Genomic DNA, 23,300 nt, shown 5'->3' on the forward strand with positions numbered 1-23,300 from the left:
AATGAATACCCAATTTAATTTCTCCTGATACAACACAGGAGGCCCTCTTTTCGTTGTAGTCCACTGAGGTTGTTTTTCTACAGTAGAGTCAAATAAGCACATACTGTGTTTATGGTTTATAGAACAAATGTGTTTAGTATTAGTTTTGATAGTCTCTCAAGAAGAGAAATGTTGGAACTCTGCATACAACCTCTCAAAAGAATTTTTGCCATTGATGTTCCCCCCAGGGATGATCAGATCACTGCTTATTTGAATAAGCACCTAATTTTGTAGTGGCTTGCATTTATGACCCACGTGGTTCCAAAATACCTGTCTCTCAAAGCAGAATCCCACTGGACCCGGCAGCTGGTTTCCGAGGAGAGGCAGGCCTAGTCGGGGGTGATGGAGGGCAGGCAGCATCGTGCCTCGCATCTGACGGCGCCCTGTGGGAATAACCGCGCGGAGCGAAGTGCTGGAATGAATCAGCCAGTGTTGACGCTGCTTTTTCTCTTTCTTTCTCCCTGTCCTTTCACTCGCCTTCAACCTTACTCCCACTCTATCTCAGTCGCTTTTTCCAAGAGCACAGAATCAATTGACATATTTATGTAGTGTAATGTTACCCTTCCCATGTTTGAACATCAATCACAATTCCCTCTCTGCTGAGTACTGTCCAACAATTAGGTAGTAAATGAAAAATAATTTCTAACTCACAAGGCTGAGGTGTGTGATTGTGATTGTTTTCATGCATTATTTAGTGTATTGTACTCATCCTATAAATGAGATACAACTAAACTGTTTTTCAGGTAAGGAAGCAGAGAATATAAGCAAATTTCTGAAGTCCTTCAGTGGAACAATTAATATTTATATTTTGTTTGTCTGAAACATATGTGCGCTCTTATTGTGTTTTTAAAAAAAAAAGTGTTCATTGTGAATTATTGATAAATTAATTCAATAGTAACGATGGTACACTTGTTTAGAATATACCTGAGTTCTATTGCCAGGTATGTCTGATGTTAGCTTTGTGGTTAAAATATAAACTTATTTTTGCCTTCCTGTGATTTAAATTCTCCAAGTGGTGACACATCGTAAACAAATGAATCAAACAATAGTGAATCAGATCTATGCAAGTGCTATGAAAAGATAAAAGAGGGGAGACCGGTACTGAATTCCGGTGCATGTGATGTGTTATCGAGGTGAAACGATGGGAAAATGAGTGAACACAAAGCAGCGAGGCAGGAGCCATCTTTGGAATGACTGCTTCCTGAAGAGCAGCGGCCAGGACGCATTCCCTAGACAGCTTGTGGTGTTGGGGGAACAGCATAAAAAGACAAGACACTCGTCTCTTGGAAGAAAAAATCTGACAAACCTAGACAGCGTATTAGAAAGCAGAGACATTACTTTGCCAACAAAGGTATGTATAGGCAAAGCTACGGTTTTTCCAGTAGTCATGTATGGATGTGAGAGTTGGACCATAAAGAAAGCTGAGCACTGAAGAATTGATGCCTTTGAACAGTGGTGTTGGATAAGACTCTTGAGAATCCTCTGGACTGCAAGGAGATACAACCAGTCCATCCTAAAGGAGATCAGTCCTGGGTGTTCATTGGAAGGACTGATGCTGAAGCTGAAACTCCAATATTTTGGCCACCTGATGCCGAGAACTGACTCATTGGAAAAGACCCTGATGCTGGGAAAGATTGAAGACAGGAGGAGAAGGGGACGACAGAGGGTGAGATGGTTGGAAGGCATCTCCGACTCGATGATCATGTGTTTGAGTAAGCTCTGGGTGTTGGTGATGGACAGGGAGGCCTGGCGTGCTGCAGTCCATGGGGTCACAAAGAGTGGGACACAACTGAGCGACTGAACTGAACTGACAAAGAGACAGTGGATGGAAAATTATGCTCAAAGAAGAAAGTGGCAAGAGACGGGTTCTTCAGAAAGAGCACTGGAGTGACTTTTGCTTTTTTGCAAAACGAGCAGGGAGGCTATTAGATGCCCAGAGTAGAAGGATGAGAGCCCTTGCATTTTTTAAGAATAACTTGAGGGACCTGCTGAGAACTGACTGCTGTGAACTCAGGGTAAAACCAGGGAAAAGAAGCAGAAAGCTAACAGCACAGGCAAGATAAGGTGGTGTCCTGGACCAGGGCAAAACAAAAGGGCCGATGAAACAGAGGTAACATGAACATACCAAGGGGGAGATATTGGAAGACTTGTCCCCGTGAATGCTTAAATCATCCTGAACTGAGGAAGAAATAACAATGAAGAATGAGATAGTCATCCAGGTAACACATTTTGAAGGGATGGGAGAAAGTGGGCCGGAGGACCATAGGTAACAGTTTAACAAGACAAGAAGTAGTGAGTAGTCAAGTAGTGAACAGTCCAATGGCATACGTTCCTGAGGGAAGAGCTTAGAGAAGGCTGCGGGACTGTTTGCCCTCTCTTCTTTCATTTTTCAGTTCTGTGACAGGGGTTTTTCAGACCCGGGCAGGTCCTCCATCTCTATTGAAATTTTATGAGGGCCTTTCTGTCCAGATGCATAGTTCGTATAGAACTTTCCCAGGTGGCTCAAGGGTAATTGTGGCTCAGCTGGTAAAGAATCTGCCTGTGATTCAGAAGACCTGGGTTCGATCCCTGGGTTAGGAAGATCCCTTGGAGAAGGAAAAGGCTACCCACTCCAGTATTCTGGCCTGGAGAATTTCATGGACTACAGTCCATGGGGCTGCGAAGAGTCAGACACGACTGAGCGACTTTTACTTTCACTTTACTTTTCCCTTTCAGCGGTAAAGAATCCTCCTGCCATTGCAGGAGATGCAAGAGACTCGGGTTTGATCTCTGGGCTGAAAGATCTCCTGGTGTATGAAAAGGCAATCCACTCCATTATTCCTGCCTGGAAAATGCTATGGACAGAGGAGCTGGACAGCTTGCAGTCCATGGGTCACAGAGACTTGGGTATGACTAAGTACACAGTAACAGGTCTTACACCATGATTTTCCTTTTGTCTGAAATCTATTTTCCATTCACTTTTCATTCTTCTTGGCAAAATTCCTACCTCATATTCTATTTCCTGCAGGTCCACTCTCTTTGGTTTATAGTACAGAGATATATATTCTCTCTCAGAAATGTCTTTCTTGTGGTATTTACCTCCTTCTGGGCTCCTTTCTCTCCAGTATATTATACTTCTTTTCACTGCAGCTAGCATGCCCTTTTTAGCACAAGCTCTATTTTCTGCAAAAAAAAAAAAAACAAAAAACCTTCTTTCAGTTTCTTAATTATTTATTTGGGTAATAATAAATGAGAGAATGTCAATTTGACAGCAATTTCTGTTGATGGGTTGAGAAGTAAACATGTCATTTAGATTTCTTTGGCCATTTTTCTACAAAACCTTGTCCTCTTTAAAAGTCTGCCATAGCTCTCTTTGTATTACAAATTCAGGTCGGTTGCAGTTGCAGTTTTCCTCAAGTTCGTTGCAGGTAGCCTGAATTGTCTTCTTTTCCTTACATTTACTTTACTTTGCCGTTTCCCAATACTCTTCAAAAAGATATAAACATTTACATTTTCACTCAAAATGAAACTTCAGAATTTATATCCACTGGGGTCATTTACTTTGTAGGAAAATAACATAAATTGTGTTTTACGAGAAAGTGAAAGGGAACCAGGGGATTCTTATTTTCTAACTTGTTTTGTGTTGGGTTTCCCTGGTGGCTCAGATGGTAAAGAATTTGCCTGAAATGCAGGAGATGAGGATTCATTCCCTGGGTTGAGAAGATCCCCTGGAGAAGGAAATGGCAATCCACTCCAGTCTTCTTGCTGGAGAATTTTACCGACAGAGGCCTGATGGGCTACAGTCTATGGGGTCTCAAAGAGTCTGACATGACTGAGCAACTAACACACTTTTTGTTCTGGGACAAATTTTTCTACAACTCTTGGACTTGGTTTCTGCGTGTATGAAATGTGGTGATACTGACAGAACAGGCCTCCAGTCCCCAAAGTCACATGGGAGATGGAGGGCTGCTGATAACCTCTGTGACAGCAAACCAAGAACATGTTAAGAACACACAAGGCCTAGCACTTGTCTTAAAAGAAAGAGCACAGCTATTCTTGGACTACATTCGTCCAGTGGATCTCTTTGGCCAGCGTGGTGGTGTGAACACGCAGCCTCCTCCTACCTGTGTGCAGGCAGACACAGTGACCTCCATCCCTAACTTGCATCTACTATTTGCTCCACTCCACAAATCCTATACTCTCTCCAAGGCAGGATACCTAGACATTAGTCAACAAAAATGTATCAGTGTCAGGTCATTGCTTATTAGCAAATGAATCACACTACTGTCAAATGTTAATAGGGGAAACTGGATAAAGGTCACCTGTATACTCTGCGTTATCTTTGGAAGTTTTCTGTGAATTTAAAATTGTTTAAACATTTGTAAATGTTTATTTTAAAGCAACAACAAAAATTTTGGCAGGAAACCTAGGGATCCTTGATTAGGTCTATCAGGCAAACTTCCAAGCCTCACAGGTCAAAAAAACTCCTTGGTCCAAGCCAGAGATAAACTCCTGACTGGTACAATGCCATCTTATGAACTGATCTATCTATTTCAGCCTTTATTCTGACAGATTAAATTGTCCCAACAATATCAGCTTTCCTAATGGCCAGATATGGAGGTAAAAGTCTGCCCCAGTAGAAGACCTCTCTGGTACCGAGAACATTGATGAACTTGACTTGAATCTGAGAGCCAAGTTCTGCTTGCACCCTGAGTTTAGACCTAGGAAACGCATTAGTGAAGAGATCAGAGCATCAGAGAGTGTATTCAGTCCAAAAGGCTAGAGGGGATCAAGGCACAGGGGTGCATGGCCGTTGAAGGAGAAGATGAGTGCACGCCCTTCTACTCTGCCATCTTGAACCTCCATGCCGCATGCTTAGGAAGGAAGCTTCTGTGTGTAGCTCATGCTTAAGGAGGCATGGTGCTTCACCTCTTTGAACATAAAGTATCTTAATACATCATTTGGAATTCCTCTGCACAGGAAGTTTGTCTTTCTTTCCAATTACTTATACATGCAATCGCTTATTTATAATAGTATGCACTCTTGGATATTTATGGTATACTTTGGGTTGTAATCAAATATTACTTTATATGTTCTTACTCAAAATGTTCTGTATATATCTCATTAAGGCTTTTATTTTTTTCATTTTACTTCTGTGTTCCTTTGACATATATCATACGTACAGGGCTTTTTTTTTTTTTTTTTTTTTAATACTTTTGCACATTTTGGCACTATAAGACCCTTCAGGCTCATCATGTGTATTTCCTGTCCCAGTTGTAGAATCAGCCATTTCATCAAGCAGACCAGGTGCTTTGTGTTGGAGAATGATATTAGAACAGATGATCTGATCACTAGCTGTGCTCCTTCTTCTCAGGTGCTTTTGTCCCTGTATACTAAAAGAAGGCCAAATGGAGTATTTTTCTCTGTTTCTTGTTCTTAAGTGATCTCATAGACAATACTCTTTTGAAAGTAATAGCAAAAATATGTAAGGTAGTTACAGCATATGGATAAAAGAAACAAATACCAGAAATATTATAAGGAACAGGAGGGGCGAGTTTAGAACACTATGTCACCCATGAAACAGCAAAGCCTGTATAGTATATAGCTTAGCTCTATCACTCAGTCATGTCCAACTCTTTGTGACTTCATGCACTGTAGCCCCCCAGGCTCCTCTGTCCAAGGGATTTCCTAGCAAGCATACTGGAGTGAGTTGCCATTTCCTTCTCCAGGGGATCTTCCTGACCCAGGGATAGAACTCAACTCCTCAACTCGAAACTGCTGCATTGGCAGGTAGATTCTTTACCACTGTGCCACCCAGTGTATATATACATTAAGAACTTAAAGGCAACAACAACAGAACTAAGGGCATATAATTCATATGTTAAGAAAGAATGTAACTGAAATAATCAATTAAACCTGAGAAGACAGAGGAAGGAAATACAGTAACGAAGAACAAGTACAATGAATTAAAAACAGTTACAAACAGGGCACATTTTAAGTCAACTGTATCCAAAATCCCTTCTAATGTAATACTCTAACCACAATAATTGAACATCAGAATAGATAAAAACAAAGGCAAAATGAAGACACAACTATATGCATCCATAAAACAGTCATTAATGGATGACTATGGAGTGATTTCTAGACTATAGTGTTAAACAGAGTAAAATAAAACACAAAGAGTATAATATGTTGTCTTTAAAAAGACAGGGATTTAAAAATATACATGTATCTAAAAATAAACATAGAAAGGATAACCAGAAAGTAAAATGATCAGTTTCTTACTGAGATGGAGGTGAGGAAGAAACGTGGAAATTGGAGGGAATGAGTGCTAAAATAAGAGAACGAGAGTTTGAAACTTCATTTCTCCATTTCTCATTGAGAAACAGCAGATTTGCATAATCTCCAAAATATCTTCCCCAAATATGCATAAACTATAAAAGGGAGAAGAGAGAAAATAGTAAATTTACAGTGGAGAAACCCAGCAGAAAGTCCTGTTTCAAGAGATCAAAATGGGAAAAACCAAAATGCTCCAGAATTTTAAGTTGTTTTTTTTTTTAAGTTCTATCCTCAGTCTGTGATAGCTGATTGTTTCCGAGATAGTGAAGACAGAAGAATGCATTTAGCACTGGAAGGATCTGGATCAAATCCTAGGTGTGCCACTCAGGAGCTCTGTGACACCAGGACTATTGATCTGTCCCTAAGAGACTTGCTTCAGCTGTCTTTAGAAATACTGGACACAGTTGCCATGCCCTTCTCCAGGGTATCTTCCTGAACCTGGGTCTTTTGCATCTCCTGCATTGGCAGGCAAATTCTTTTCCACTAGGGCTGCATGGGCTTCCCTTGGTTCAGCTATCCTAAACGTGAAGTCCTGAGACCAGGCTCAAAGGGTCCTTGACTAACATTAAAGGAGATAATATGAGTCCTTGTTTCCTTGTGCAATCTGGCAGTATTACAAGTGTTTACTACATGCCAATGTGTCAATACTTCACATATACTTAGTCATTTCGTTCATAATCTTTGGCTGAGCCAGGTACTGTCATTGGCACCTGCATTTAACAGATAAAGATACTGAAGTTCAGAGAATGTAAGTGGCTTGACTTAGCTACAGAACAATTCTGAGGATGGGGAGCAGTGTATAGAGATGGAGATGCCAGCAAGTGCACAAAGTCTGTGCTCTGAATTGCCAGGAGACTGGAACATAACTGGTGCTCATTAAAGCTTACAATTTGAAGCAGTGGAATGGTTATGAACAAGAGTTTCTGGAGATAGAATGGCTGGGTTTCCATCCCAGTTCAGCCACTCATTCACTTTGTGACGATGGTGAGTAACTTAATTGTTCTGGGCTGAGTTTGTTTATCTGAAAGAGCAGGATGAGAAAGAATACCAACTAAAAAGGGGTACTATAGAATTAACCGATTTAAACATATATCGAGAGATACTAAGAACTTGCCTCCCTGATTCTGTTATCAGTAGCACAATGTACATTTAATTGTTGCCTGAGATGATCTTCAGTCTTAGTTGGGCAAATATTTCTGATTTTCAGCTTTCTGGGTACATTTTGGGACTCTATGTTCCGGCCCCCTTGGTGGAGAAAAGTGAAAAGTGAAAGCTGTTCAATCGTGTTCAACTCTTTGTGACCCCATGGACTGTACAGTCCGTGGAATTCTCCAGGCCAGAATGCCGGAGTGGGTAGCCTTTCCGTTCTCTAGGGGATCTTCCCAACCCAGGGATAGAACCCAGGTCTCCTGCATTGCAGGTGGATTTTTTACCAGCTGAGCCACAAGAGAAGTCCTTGGTGGAGAGTTCATAACTAATTCTGATCAATGAGCTACATGCCAAGCATTGGTCTGTAGTATTTAATTGCCAATAAAAGATCTTTTTTTTTTTTCTCCCCTGTGATCTACTAACCAGCTGCCAGATTTACCTGAAATCTTGAGTGACTACAATGTATAGTACTGCCTGCTTTCACAAGAATTAAGACTTCTTTTAAAAAATGAAATTTCAGGGTTGTTTTACCACCCTAACAAACCTCTCTCTACTGAATCATTGCCTGACTGAATTGTTCAACTGGGCAAAAACCAGCCTAACCCAAATGATATATTTAACAAAACAGGGAAAAAAATAAACCTCACTGTAAGAAAGCAACATTGCTAAAAGTTGCTTCAGCATACAGAAGAGCAGCTACAATCTGCACATTATGCTTTAAGAGACCACATTCATTTACACTGCAATTGCCCATTTGAAAAACACAAATGCGTAGCTGGGTGACTTTGGGGACAAATATGTAAACTAAGCTTTCACACAGTTTTCATTGAATTTCAAGGAGCATAAACAGTGTAGAGTGATGCAAAAATTCAGGGAATCAGGAAGCCAAGGTGTATAAACATAACTTGGAAAACATAACTGAAGCCCTGACAATCAGATCTGCGCCTCTCAGAGCAGGAATCTTTTCTGTGGCTGATTTCTTTCTTTCTTCTTTACTTTATATTTGTATGAAGTTGCTGACACTGGGAAGTCAGTGTCCAGTCAGTGTCCAGATGCAAATTGAAATTCATGAATGTAAAACTGTCACATTAATAAACTACACATTTATATTTTAGCCCAAGCATATTGTTTGAATTAGAATACAGTTGCAAATACAGGGAGTTAACTTATAACTTCCCTTTCACTGAACACGCAGACACAGAGACATTGATCTTCATGAGATTTTAGAGTTATATAGAAAAACGGTTTTGCTCCAGAACAACTTGAAGTTACTCTAGACTCAATCCAAAGTTGCTTTCTATTAGAAGGCTCTGTATGTTGTAACAAATCAGCCTAATAATATTTTTAATGAGTACAGTGAAACACTAATCTCAAATAATTGGGACTATGGCCACAGCTGTGAGAAATTATATATTTACACGTATGTGTCTTCTATCAGGTCAGTTACATGAAACATAATGAAAGCTACTCTACCATGGGTATATAGAAGCCGTATAAAAACCATGCAACAGTAGGGGATTAGAAGTCTGCAAATGAAGAATCCAACTTTCTTCAACGTTAAACATAAATCTTATTTAATTTTTTGGTGCATCTTAGGAGCTTTGGAAGTTCTTTCTCATTCCAGTTTAGAGCTTTCTTAGTATTATTTCCCCAAAATTCTCCCTGAGTGATTCTTGAATTCCCGTGGTCAATAGATGGTGATACCACCACACTTTAGGTCTGAAAACTTCAATCCTCTTTCTAGACCTACCATTAATTAGCTGAATGTCTGTGAGTTTATTGAAACCTCTTGAGATTTCAATTTCTTTCTCTATAAAGTGAAGGTATGGACAAAATGATTGCAAAGGCTCATCAAGCTGTGATTCTGTTACACTTCATTCCAGGTTCTTTGGTTTGATGTTCAAATGTCTGATTTCTGCACCATGTTGGTTTCCATTCACAATCAGCCTTCTCTTTCCACCAGATGTACCTTTGATTCAATGTGCTCTTGGTCAGAATTCGAGGATTAAAAAGTGATTTGCAGAAGATATTTTGCCAAGCCTAACTTAGGAAATAACCTTAGGAACATAGTTAGTGATCTGACCAGTGAAGACTGGGATCATGTGAGTCATACAAGAGCATCACATCCCACATCCCACTGAGTCAGCAGTTCAGAAGGGGATGAGCAGACCTGAAGGATGCAGAGAGGAAACCGAGTGTGCCTGTGACTGTTCTTGTCATCACTAGATGGTAAGAGAAGGATGCTCCCTTAGGAGAAGGATCAGAAACTGGTATCAGAAACACACAGTAAACCCCTTATTATTTCTTGTGCAGAGTACCAGTTTTCCTTCTGACTGTGTCTTAGAACATATATAATTCCAAATTTATAGTGTGGTTTTAGTTATCCTCAATTAATCATCATATTCTCCTTTCCAGTTGCACATTTATCATGCCTAGTATCTGTCCTCTGGTTCTTGCCATCGTCAGAATTGACTTCCTCATCAAATCTTGTTAAAACTACAAACAGATCATGCTAATCGTTTTTCTTCCTTTTTAGCTATCTTTGATTTCATTGATGTTCACAGTGCTAAAACTCAACACACATTATGTTACTTTCCCAAGTAAAACATCAACTGTTTTTTTCACTTAAAATTCGTGTAAAACTACCATTGAAGTGGTTTCTGTGTATCCTTTCATCTTCATTTTTTAACCTCTATCTCCCCACACCCATGGTCATGTCATAATGGACTAGATGAATTCACCTCCTTCCCATCAACATACTCGACTGATAACTTGCCCGGGACCTTGGTCATCCTGGCCTCTCTATTTCCAAATATCCTCTCTTCCTCGTTACATACCTCTTATTGAAGACTAAACTACAAATGCTGACCTCTTTGCTAAGAATCTTTTTCTGTTTATCTTTTTTTTTCTTTTTCCTCTGTTATAGCCAATGTCCTAGCCACACATACGTCTATCACAGCCTCTTTATTTTTATAGCACATATGTGTTTATTACATCTAATCTATAAATCCTCAGAGATAAGAAACTATTCTTGAAAAAAAAAAAACAGTGTTTTCTTCATTCCTAACATCCAGCAAAGTACCTGAAACATATCACAGTTTCATATACAGACACATATTCAATATTGTTGAATGTTGTTTATAAATGTATTATTACTTCAGGAAACCCTAAGTTACATAGTTAATTCAGACTGAGGATATATGAGAATATAAGTCATATTCTGGATAAACTGGGGCATCTTTTGTGGCTCAAACAGTAAAGAGTCTGTCTGCAATGCGGGAGACCTGGGTTTGATTCTTGGGTTGGAAATGTCCGCTGGAGAAGGGAATAGCTATCCACTCCAGTATTCTTGCCTGGAGAGTTCTATGGACAGAATTGCCTGGCAAGTTACAGTCTAAAGGGTCGCCAAGAGTTGAACACAACTGAGCAACTAACACTTCCACTTTTCATGGATTAATTAGGAAAATGTCATTACACTGAGTAGTTCCTGATTACACATATTTTTCTGAGCGTGTTCCCTGTTACAGTTGCCATAGATGAGATATGTACATGGACTTGCCTTTAATCAGGATATATTGTAGGAAAGATGAGATATGTGTCATTTGCCCTGTGGAGGGCCTGAGGAATTGTAAGAAATTGTGTTAAAATCCTGGCTTTCTACATACTATTTTTGTGTTCCTAATTAAGCCAAAACCTCACTAAGTTTTTGTTTTTCTATCCAGCATCTAATAATATCCAAATGGTAATAATGTCATGAAAATTCATAAAAGTAAACATTAACAGGAGGTTTACCAATTTTTAGTGACTAAAAAATAGTAAACACTACTTTTATAAATAATCATAACAAGTTAGAGTGAAGTGTGTGTCCTAAATGAGAAACAGGTAGGACTCAAAGGAGTTGAAATAACAATATGCAGTCATTTTGCTTATCATTTATCCTTTCTTCTCCTTGCTGTTTTGGGCTTCTGTGGTAGCTCTGCAGTAAAGAATCCGCCTGCCAATGCAGAAGACACTGGTTTGATCCCTGGGTCAGGAAGATCCTCTGGAGAAGGAAATGACAACCCACTCCAGTATTCTTGCCTGAGAAATCCCATAGCAGGCTACAGTCCCTGGGGTCGAAAAAGAGTCAGACATGATTTAGTGACTAAACAACAAATACAACCTACTACTTTAATCCTTACGTTCCTTCTACTGATTCCACAGAGGGCTGACTTTTCCTGGGAACACATTTGTACTTACCTTTATAATTATGTTATTATTCCATGTGAAAATCTCTAAATAACTTTATGAAGGGGTCAATAAGTAATAAACTTTTTAAAAGATAAAGCAAGTCACAGACGTAGTTTATATATGAAGTATATCTTTCACAGCCTTTGACATTTAATAGGTATTCAATAATTATTTGTTTTAGCAAATTGCCTTAACTCTTTTCAAGGGCTAAAAAAAAAAGAATCCTCCAAGAATGTCTCTCTATAGATAAATTAATTTGCAGTGCATAATTACATTTTATGTTGGATTATGTTTCCTCTGAGTCTATGGACATTGTTTTAATATAATTCTTCATATTTCCAATGAGACTTGTATGCTCACTTTTGTGAAAGAATTAGTTATTATTGCACATCCAAACCAAATAGAGAGTATTCTATTCCAACAACTATACATATAGAACTATATACAGTGTTTTGAGTGAATTAATGCTTAATTACCATTACATCTCTTAAAGATGGGCTTCCTTGTTAGATCAGTTGGTAAAAAATCAGCCTGCAATGCAGGAGACCCTGGTTTGATTCCTGGGTTGAGAAGATCTGCTGGAGAAGGGGTAGGCTACCCACTCCAGTATTCTTGGGCTCCTCTTGTGGCTCAGCTGGTAAAGAATCTGCCTGCAGTGTGGGAGATCTGGGTTCGATCCCTGGGTTGGGAAGATACCCTGGAGAAGGGAAAGGCTACCCACACCAGTATTCTGGCTTGAAGAATTCCATGGACTACAGTCCATGGGGTCGCAAAGAGTCAGACAGAACTGAGTGACTTTCACTTTCCTCCCAAGGATCATTAATTTGGAAATTTTCTTCAACTAGAGTCTGTGAATTCTAATAAGCTCTGTTTTTTACACAAGAAATCAAATTCATAGATAAGCAAATATGAATAACTCATCACCTACCACCTTGATGCATATTTTTAATTATAAAAGAGCCAATTTTTATGTTCAGAGATAAATTTAATTATGATAAGCTACACTTTAAAATATGTGAGAGATATTATAGCTTGATCCCAATAGAAGATCTGGTTCTCAAAATCTGGTTCAGGCCATTATAAATTCGCTCTGTGACCCTGAGCCCCTCTAACTTTCCGGTGTGTGTCCACTCATCAGTGGGCTGGAATTAAAAGACACACTGCTCACCAGGGCAATTGTCAGAATACATTAACATTTGGAACATGTTTTTAGACATCTGTCTTAAGATGATTTTAGTGTGCAAAAATGTCATTATGACTGTGAAATACCTTATTCAATTCTATTAACCCTGCATCTTGATTTTGTCTTATACTTTTTTTCATGAAGACTCAATTTTCTATGAAGACTCGACATTCCACTCATTTCTTAGTAAAAAGCTCCATTTGCCTATTCTTTACTCCATTCCAAGTGGACCTTATTTATCTAATAATGTACATTTCTCTCTTAATTACAGGTGAGCGTGGAGGAGGAGTGGGTATCAGCCTTGGGAGAGTTGACATGCTTTAACTGCATTGGCTGCTATGGAAGCTCAAATTTATAGAAGAGATCATTGAAACCCTCCTTAATCAGGTTTGGTTTAAGGATCAGGAGGCAGAGTTTGACCTCCTTCTCCACCAAAAAACTCCTTACTTTATCACTTTTGTAGTAGTATCCTTCCTTACTCTATGTGTGGTATGACTGAACTTTCGCTACTGTGGACTGATACTTACAGGTAGATGGTTTATGTTTTCCTTTTGTTCTGTTAGAGTGCTGCCTATATCATGAGGAAAGTCAAAGTGAAAGTGTTAGTCTCTCAGTTGTGTCCGACTCTTTGCGACCCCATGGACTGAGGCCCTCCAGGCCTGTCTGTCCATGGAATACTCTAGGCAAGAGAATACTAGAGTGGGCTGCCATTTCCTCCTCCAGGGGATATTCCCAACCCTGGGGTCAAATCTGGGTGTCCTGCATTGCAGGCAGATTCTTTACTGTCTGAGCCACCAGGGAACATAAGATGTTAAATATTTTATGTTTAAATATGTAACTATTATAAATACTGTCATTGAATGTAACTGGTGCTCCCTGAGCACATGACTTAGCCTCTTTTATGGCTGCATCATAACTCATAAATAATCAGTTCTATTTAAACAAAATATACTTACCTACTACATGTAGTTTTAGCAATACATAGAAAAGCTGTTAAAATATTCTTCATCAGATATGTTATCCACATAAACTAAGTGCTGATTTATAATCTACACATTATGGTGCAAATTGATTTTGTTTACCTTTGGTATAAAATACTGTTTCCACTCATCTGGAGAGTAACTGCTCTTGGTTGTATGGCACTGATATTTTGCCACTTCCAACAGAGTCATTTAATAGACCAATTTTTGTCAACAGCTTTTTCTGATTTCTCCCTGAGAATAATATTTGTGTTAACTTAGTGTCTAGCTTTACAGTCTTCCAGGTAATTTGCTGCCTTGTACTTGTTTTTGAGACAAAAACTGTTAATTTGATGGATGTCTGAATGATTCTGTTCTCTTCCTTCTACTCTTAGGGGGGAAAAAAGAAGTTGATTCTATAAATTGTGTGCTAAACTTGTAATGAAAAAAAAAGAAAACAATTACTAAGGACAGTACATTTTAGAAATGAGGTCAATGATATTAGCACACAGTCTTATAAAGTTTAATGACTGACCACCTATTAGGAACCAGGTGCAGATGGATCAGGAATTAAAATAAATCTATTTTTCTCATGTTCACAGTACATTTGTTCACATTTTCTAGTTTTGTTTTGCTGCTTATAAGAAACTGTTATATTCAGGGCTTCCCTGGTGGCTCAGCTGGGAAAGAATCCACCTGGAATGTGGGAGACCTGGGTTTGATCCTTAGATTGGGAAGATCCCCTGGAGAAATGAACATCTACCCACTCCAGTATTCTGTCCTGGAGAATTCCTCCTGTATAGTCCACCGGGTCACAAAGAGTTGGGCATGACTGAACCACTTTCCATTTCATAGTTTATGAGAAACTACTATATTTATATATCACTTAATGCAAATAGAGATTCACATTTCATTTTGCCCTACAATTTATCATTTTCATGTTCATGATGTTTTACAAGGTTGCAACATATTACAATTTTCATCATTACTTTTATGTGTCACTCATTCATGTTTGAGCCACTCATCCAGTCCTCCTCTACCTGAGCCGGATCTCCCAAGTCATCAGTCAGGTTCTTCTTCCAAGTTCTACAGGAGATAGAGGACACCCTGCATTACCCAGATCAGGAGCACAGGGGACTTGCTGACTCTCTGGGGGAAAAAAGTTTTCATTATCTTCTAGCAAGAGAATTATGGAGAAGGTAAAACAAATTTTGGATGTTGCAGGATTTATCAAATCACACTGTGATGATTGTAGATGACAGAGTCCCTTGAGAAGCTAAGTGGGAGGTGGCAGGTGAGTTATGTGCCTTTATCAAGAAAGAGAACCAGTTCAGTTCAGTTCAGTTAGTCACTCAGTCATATCCGACTCTTTGTGACCCCATGAATTGCAGCACGCCAGGCTTGCCTGTCCATCACCAACTCCCGGAGCTTGCTCAAACTCATGTCCATCAAGTCAGTGATGCCATCCAACCATCTCATCCTCTGCCTTCCCCTTCTCCTCCTGCCTTCAATCTTTCCCAGCATCAAGGTCTTTTCCTGTGAGTCAGTTTTTTGTATCAGATGGCCAAAGTATTGGAGTTTCAGCTTCAACATCAGTCCTTTCAATGAATATTCAGGACTGATCTCCTTTAGGATGGACTGGGTGGGTCTCCCAGCAGTCCAAGGGACTCTCAAGAGTCTTCTCCAGCACCACAGTTCAAAAGCATCAATTCTTTGACACTCAGCCTTCTTTATAGTCCAACTTTCACATCCATACATGACTACTGGAAAAACCATAGCTTTGACTAGATGGACCTTTGTTGGCAAAGTAATGTCTTTGCTTTTTAATATGCTGTCTAGGTTAGTCATAGCTATTTTTCCAAGGAGCAAGCATCTTTTAATTTCATGACTGTAGTCACCATCTGCAATGATTTTGGAGCCCCCCAAAATAAAGTCTGTCACTGTTTCCATTATCTCCCTATCCATTTGCCATGAAGCGATGGGACTGGATGCCATGATCTTAGTTTTCTGAATGTTGAGTTTTAAGCCAACTTTTTCACTCTCCTCTTTCACTTTCATCAAGAGGCTCTTTAGTTACAGACTGGTTCCAAATCGGGAAAGGAGTACATCAAGGCTGTATATTGCCACGCTGCTTATTTAACTTATATACAGAGTACATCATGCAAAATGTAGGGCTGGATGAAGCACAGTCTGAAATCAAGATTGCTGGGAGGAATATCAATAACCTCAGATGCCAGGTGACATGACCCTTATGGCAGAAAGCAAAGGAGAGACCCAGAGAGGATGCTAAATGTGCCTCCTTTATGTGTGCCTGAATCCCTATGTTGTTCACCTGAAACTACCGCGATGTTGTTAATCAACTATACCCCAATACAAAATAAAAGATGATTAAAAAAAATCTGTATGGTTTAGTTCCATTTATGAAAACTGTAAGACAGAAAGCAAATCAGTGGTTTCCTAGAGGACAGGGATGGTAGGAAATGGAGCCATAAAGGGGTAAAAGGAAGCTTTGGGGATGATGAACATAGTGATCATCTTGTTCGCAATGATGTTTTCATGCATGTAAAGTATTTAAAACTCATTTTGCATATTTTAAATACACATGGTTTATTGTACATTAAATGCCAATAAAACTGTAGAAAAAAATACAATAGCTTTTTCTGGACTCTATGCAATTAAAAAAAATTACCTTCCTCCTGGGATTTTAGACCGTTATACTCAATGATATTTTTTCATTTGCTAAGTTTTCTCAATATTAACACATGCATTAAGTATGACCTCCTGGATAGCAGCAGATGCAGTATTGCTAATGCCTTGCTTTTCTGTGAGAGCACACAGAATATACTCCACTGGTAACTTTGAAGTAGATTGTGCATGAGATGGATTATCCTAGATGCCAGCAAGCTGATGCCCCCCAGTCTTGGGCTGGATCCCTCTCCCCTGCCATATTTCTTCCTCAATAGGAGGTGGAGATATTTCATTTCCTTTTCCTCTGAAGCAGCAGTGAGAATAAGCTAAGATTTCCTTCAGCCACCTCCGGAGTTGCTTTTTATTTATAGCAAGCAAAGAAATAGGTAGAAACACTATTTGTGACAAATGATAACAATTATGTCCAGTTTTCTCCAATGGAATATACAATGTATATTCAGTACTGACTTGCCTGCATCTACATTTTGCTCCAAAATTGTGAATCTCACCCTCCCAGTCAGTCTTCAGCTGCCTACAGCAATAGCAGGACCCCTCTTCCTAGGAGGGGCATTACTCCCTGGACTGCACCGTGATTGCCAAAGTTACCTGCAGCAATTTCAGAGCAAAGTGAAGGACTTCATTGTTTGGAACTTTGGAGAGTCTATTTCCAATAATTTGACTTTCCCATAACCTTCAAAAGTCTGCAAGTCCTTGAAGGACTTGCTCTGTGGAAGCCTATGAGGCGAACAGTCCAGAAGAAATGCTGAGAAAGCTGTGTCACCATGTAACATACATCAGAAAAGATGCGACCTCTGTTTAAATACTGAAGTGAAAAAGTCAGGTAGTTCAAATGAAAGACAGTAGAAGTATTTTTAGACAATCAGCTAAGGTTGTTTAGGGTAGTTAAGAAAGGAATACAGGCTTCATCTGTGCTTTAAAATAGGTGTTTTATATAGTACATAGAAGCTAAAAGCTTTTCACAAATAAATTCTGTTACTTGGAGGAACCTTACAGAAAAGCCATGTTAAAAAACTCAAAATTTTCTCCCCAGAGAAGGAAATGGCACCCCCACTCCAGTATTCTTCCTGGAGAATCCCATGGACAGAGCAGCCTGGTGGTCTACAGTCCGTAGGGTCACAAAGTGTTGGACACAACTTAGTGACTAAACAACAAATAACCTTCAGAAACAAATGACCCCACCTGATCATGTGACCTATAATTAAATAAGCAGGGGAAAAATAAAAATTACAGTGATGGATACATAAAAATATTTAGCTAGCATACTCATATCCATTTTAGTTTTGTAAAGACAGAGGTTTCATGCATAGGAAAATGTGATTAATAGTATACTCCCTTGTGACTCAGACGGTAAAGAGTCTGCCTGCAACGCAGGAAACCCGGGTTCGATATCCTGAAGAAGGAAATGGCAATCCACTCCAGTAATCTTGCCTGGAAAATTCCATGGATGGAGGAGCCTGGCAGGTACAGTCCATGGGGTTACAAAGAGTCGGACATGACTGAGCAACTTCACTTTCACTTTTCATACATTAGACATTGAATTTCTCTGTTGGAAATATGGCATACATCACTCATGTTATTCCCTATTTAAAACTGCAAGGTAGATATTGCAGCCTATCAGTTGTTGTCATTCAGTCACAAAGTCTCATCTGACTCTTTGTGACCTATGAATCCAGCACACCTGGCTTCCCTGTCTTTCACTATTTCCTGGACTTTGCTCAAACTCATGTCCATTGAGTCAGTGACGCCATCCAACCATCAAGAAGAATGCCAAATGTATAGACTTTAAAAGAAGTTGCTTCATCTCACCAGGTTGGGCTTGAGCCTGTTTCTTTGTGTGGCTCTCAGAGTGACTCTCTGGTCTGTGTTCTTCAGTCTTAGCTCCTGATCACTAGGCTCTATGCTTGGTTATCAGACATGCACTGCCCTATTGCTATCCTCCTGTTAAACGTGTCTCTCTAAATGAAGTGTTAGTCGCTCAGTCATGTCCAGCTGTTTGCATCCCCATGGACTGTAGCCTGCCAGCCTCCTCTGTTCATGAATTCTCCAGGCAAGAATACTGAAAGTGCTCAGAATGAGGACAGGTTTCTACGATGGTCCCTGAAATCCAGCTCTGGTGCGCCGCCCCTACAAAAGCTCCCCTTCGGCATGGGTGGGATTGTGAGGGCTAAGCATCTTCTGAATTCCTTGTTTTTAGCAAGAGCCACTCCAGTGATGACATAACATTGCAGAAGCCCCTAGTGTAGCCTATGTGGTGAGGTTGCCCTGTGACTTTGAAGAAATGTGGCTCTCTGGTGAGAGGGTCACATTGCCGGGACCTGGGGGTGGCCTCCAGGAGCTGAAAGTGATGCCCTATAGAGAACTCACAAGCTGAATGGGGCCTCGGCTCTGAACTCACCAGCAGCTAAATTCAGCCAGCTTGGGAGAGGACCTTGAGCCAGAGATGAGATCCCAGTGCCAACTCACATCTTGTTTACAGGTGTTCTGTCTGGAGAAACACGGAACTGAGACCCCAGATCACCCCCAGCCCCATTCCTAAGTCACAGAAAGTGTGATGATTGTAATTTTTTTTTTTTGATTTGAAATGCTAACTTTGCAATTGTTTTTACCCAGTGATAGAAAGCTAATAGAACAAATTTGTCTCTTTTCCCTCTAGTCTTTCCTCATCTCTCCCTCCCTCCCAGCCTCCTTTCCTTCCTTTTAAAAATACATATAATGTCTAGAGAAATGGCGGGCATGATAGAACACTTTCAGTTCAGTGCAGTTCAGTCACTCAGTCATGTCAGACTCTTTGCGACCCCATGGACTACAGCACTCCAGGCCTCCCTGTCCATTGCCAACTCCCAGAGTTTACTCAAACTCTTGTCCATTGATTTGGTGATGACGTCCAGTCATCTCATCCTCTGTCGTCCCCTTCTCCTCCTGCCTTCAATCTTTCCTAGCATCAGGATCTTTTCAATGAGTCAGTTCTTCACATCAGGTGGCCAAAATATTGGAGTTTCAGCTTCAGCATCAGTCCTTCTAATGAATATTCAGGACCTGGACTGGTTGGATCTCCTTGCAGTTCAAGGGAGTCTCAAGAGTCTTCTCCAACACCACAGTTCAAAAGCATCAATTTTTTGGTGCTCAGCTTTCTTTATAGATGCACAAATACTTTTTACCAAGGAAGTAAGAGAGGTAAGAGATGCAGGTTTGATCCCTGGGTCAGGAAGATCCCCTGGAGGAGGAAATGGCTAACCACTCCAGTATTCTTGTCTGGAGAATCCCATGGACCGAGGAGCCTGGTGGGATTTGGTCCATAGGGTCGCAAAGAGTTGGACATGACTGAAGTGACTTAACATGTCACTCGGGGTGAAAATCTGTTTGGACAAATCAAATAAATCTTTGATTTGCGTAGATTGATACTAATGTTTGGATTATAAAATACATGGAGGACCTACTTGAATCCTCAACTTGTCCTTGCGCATGTGTACATTACTCATAAATCGAAGGGACTCCAACTGTGAGCATGAGGACAGGAAGAACATTAGACGCAGGTGTGTCTTGATGCCACCGAATTCGTGGGAAGGAATTGTCACTGTCAGTTGCAGCAGCAACTGGTAGAAGAGGCAAGAAGACAGAGAGTGAGAGGCAAAGACAGGAAGATTCAAACAATGGTAAGTATTCAACGTGGATCTGAAAGTGTCAGGTTCCAGGACTCAATTATTTTTATCTCCGTTACCTGGAGGAGGGAAGGTTTCCTGAGGATATTGTTCCACTATCAGAGACCTCAGAACAACATCTGCATCTCAGAGATAAAATTATACAGAAGAAATATGTGTCTAGGGAGCACTGTTCATTTGTTGGGACTGCTTGAGCTTGAAATGGATTTCAGAAAATGTAGTCCCGTTCCTTCCTTTGTAATTAGAAATAATTTATACATGGCTGTTAAAATACATGAAAATCACACTTTTAATTGCCATCTATTTTAACCAATAGACATAAAGTATGATGCCAAATTCCGCACTCTTGTCTTTTCATTCTCGATCTCTCCTATATATATATATATATATATATATATATAATGAGTGAAAGGAGATAATTATTTAAATACACCCTGGGGAATACTTTCTATAACACTTTTATGTTTGGGGTTTTCTGTGTTTTCCTATTGAGACCCTCAACTGCTGATGAAAACAGACAGAAATTGCCTCCTTGGTGTTCCTTCTGAATGCTGTGAGCAGTTAAGATCAAAGTTTGACATTCTGAGCTGTTTAATCTCTCAAGGGAAAGAGTTGTTTTCAGTTGAGAGTCTTCTGAAATAACCATCCACATCCCAAGGCTTTTTGAAACAAATCTAGAGCCTTTATCAGATTATTTTTAGATATCTTAGCACTCATACAGAGATAATGAATAAATTGTTTAAATAAGGGCCTCAAGCAAGGATTACAGCCCAATGCCTGTATGTGTTGTGTGTTTAGAAAACATCAGAAAAGCAGATATCGTACTGCAGGAGTGCATTCTTTAACCAATAGATATATTTCTAAGAAGGTTTCCCTGGTGGCTCTGTGTTCGAGAATCCACCTGCCAATGCAGGAGATGTTAGAGACACAGGTTCGATCCCTGGGTCAGAAAGATCCCCTTGAGGAGAAAATGGCAACCCATTCCAGTATTCTTGCCTAGGAAATTCCATGGACAGAGGAGTCTGAGGGTCTATAGTCTACGGGATGCACAAAGTGTCGGACACAACTTGGCAGCTAAAACCAACAACATACTCCTAGGAAGGGTATAATTTTTATGTATACATTTACACCTTTTTTCCCTATTGATACATGATTATAATGTCTTCCTTTTGACTTGATGAGTTTAAATTTCCAGAATTCACATGTAATGCATCATATTTGCATACTGCTTTCACATATTACTATAGTTATTTACAGATTGGGAAACTAAAATTCAGCATAGTGAAATCACTAATCCATCATATGAAAGGTGTGGAAAGATAAATAGAAAATTAAATAATTAGTTTGCCTTTTGTTGGTTATGGACTGACAAACACTACTGCTCAGAAGCCGGGGATGTACTTAAGCCAAGCACTTTTTTCAAATATTGATAGTTGGGTCGCTAAGCTGTGTCCGACTCTTGCAAACCCATGGGCTGTATCCTTTTAGCCTCCTCTGTCCATGGGATTCTCCAGTCAACAATACCGGAATATTGAAGCCATTTCCTTCTCCAGGGGAGATTTTCAAGTATTAGGAGAGTAAATAATAGAGAAGGAAGTCTCCCCCGGTAGCGCTAGTGATAAAGATCCCACCTGCCAGGGCAGGAGACATAAGAGACACAGATTAAATCCCTAGGTTAGGAAGAATCCCTGGAGAAGGAAATGGCTATCTACGCCAGCATTCTCGCCTGGGAAATCCCATGGACAGAGGAGCCTGGAGGGCTACAGTTCATTGGGTTGCAGAGTCAGATATGACTGAAGTGACTTAGCACCCACGCACAAGAAGAACGTTTCCATTCCAGAGATTTCAGGAAAATAAGAATTGAAGAGGCTAGTTAGATGTGGAAAGGATCCTATTGAGAACCTATTAATAAAGATATTTTTGGAGATTATATTGAAAATCTTCCAGATATCCTCACAGAACTTGATTAGTTCAATTTAAGATATTCACTCAATATTATTAATTTACTTTAAAACAATAGACATTCTTCTACATTTTTTCCATATTTCATAAACCTTTTAATTCTCATAATGATCCTATGCAATAAGTAACATTACCTATATTTTATTATTTTATCATTTTTTATATATTAATTTATCTTGTAGTGTGTTGCAACTTGCAGGATCTTAGTTCCCCAACCAGGGGTTGAACCCAGGTCCTTGACACTGAGGATGGAGTCTTAATGACTGGACGGCTGGGAAATTACTGATCCACATTTTAAAGTTAAGGGAATGGAGGAACAGAGAGCTTCATCTTGCAGCTAATAAATGAGACCGAGATTTCAATCTAGGCCAGATGACATCTGAAAGTATTGATTTAACCACTAAAGTGTCTCTTTCATAGATTAAGTCATAGAAAATTGCCAATATTCAGTGATGTTCACATATAAAAACAGCAATTTCCTATGATTTGAATGATTATTATTAGAATTTTTATTACTATCATTTTCCAGTGTTAAAAGACAATTTGCTGTTTAATCTGTCTCCATATGATAACATTCAAATGTGAAGCATAAAAAAATTAATGTATTTTTCATTCAATTTATCTTCAGTTTATTTAATTACAGTAAGTTTGTTATGGGTCATAGGATTAGACAATTCAAGCTGTATATCAGAACTCAGTTTTGCATATTGTAGCATTTTCTGTTGGTGGCATAGTCTCAGATTCCTGTGTGTAATTTTCTCTTCTTAACATCAGCAAAAGTAAAATAAAGACCAAGGTTTAAACTTAAACATAATACAAATTCTTAAAGTTTCATATTTAAAGCAGGGGAGTCTCTGATTGCAAGTCTTAAGAGTTCTTTCTTAAACTTCTGTTCACACTTTCATCTTAAATGTTTTGCCAATGCTTTTCAAGTAGAATTAAAACTTTTTCAGAAGAATTATCATCAAAAAATCCTTCTTTCATAAAAGCAAAGAATCAGTCATGAGTCATTGCTGCTGCTATTAAGTCATTAATTCATATCCAGCTCTTCATGACCCTATGGACTGTAACCCATCAGGCTCCTCTGTCCCT

This window comes from Giraffa tippelskirchi, chromosome 12, assembly GCF_054371585.1.
Source record: "Giraffa tippelskirchi isolate mGirTip1 chromosome 12, T2T-mGirTip1v1.2.pri, whole genome shotgun sequence".
Lineage (NCBI taxonomy): Eukaryota > Metazoa > Chordata > Mammalia > Artiodactyla > Giraffidae > Giraffa > Giraffa tippelskirchi.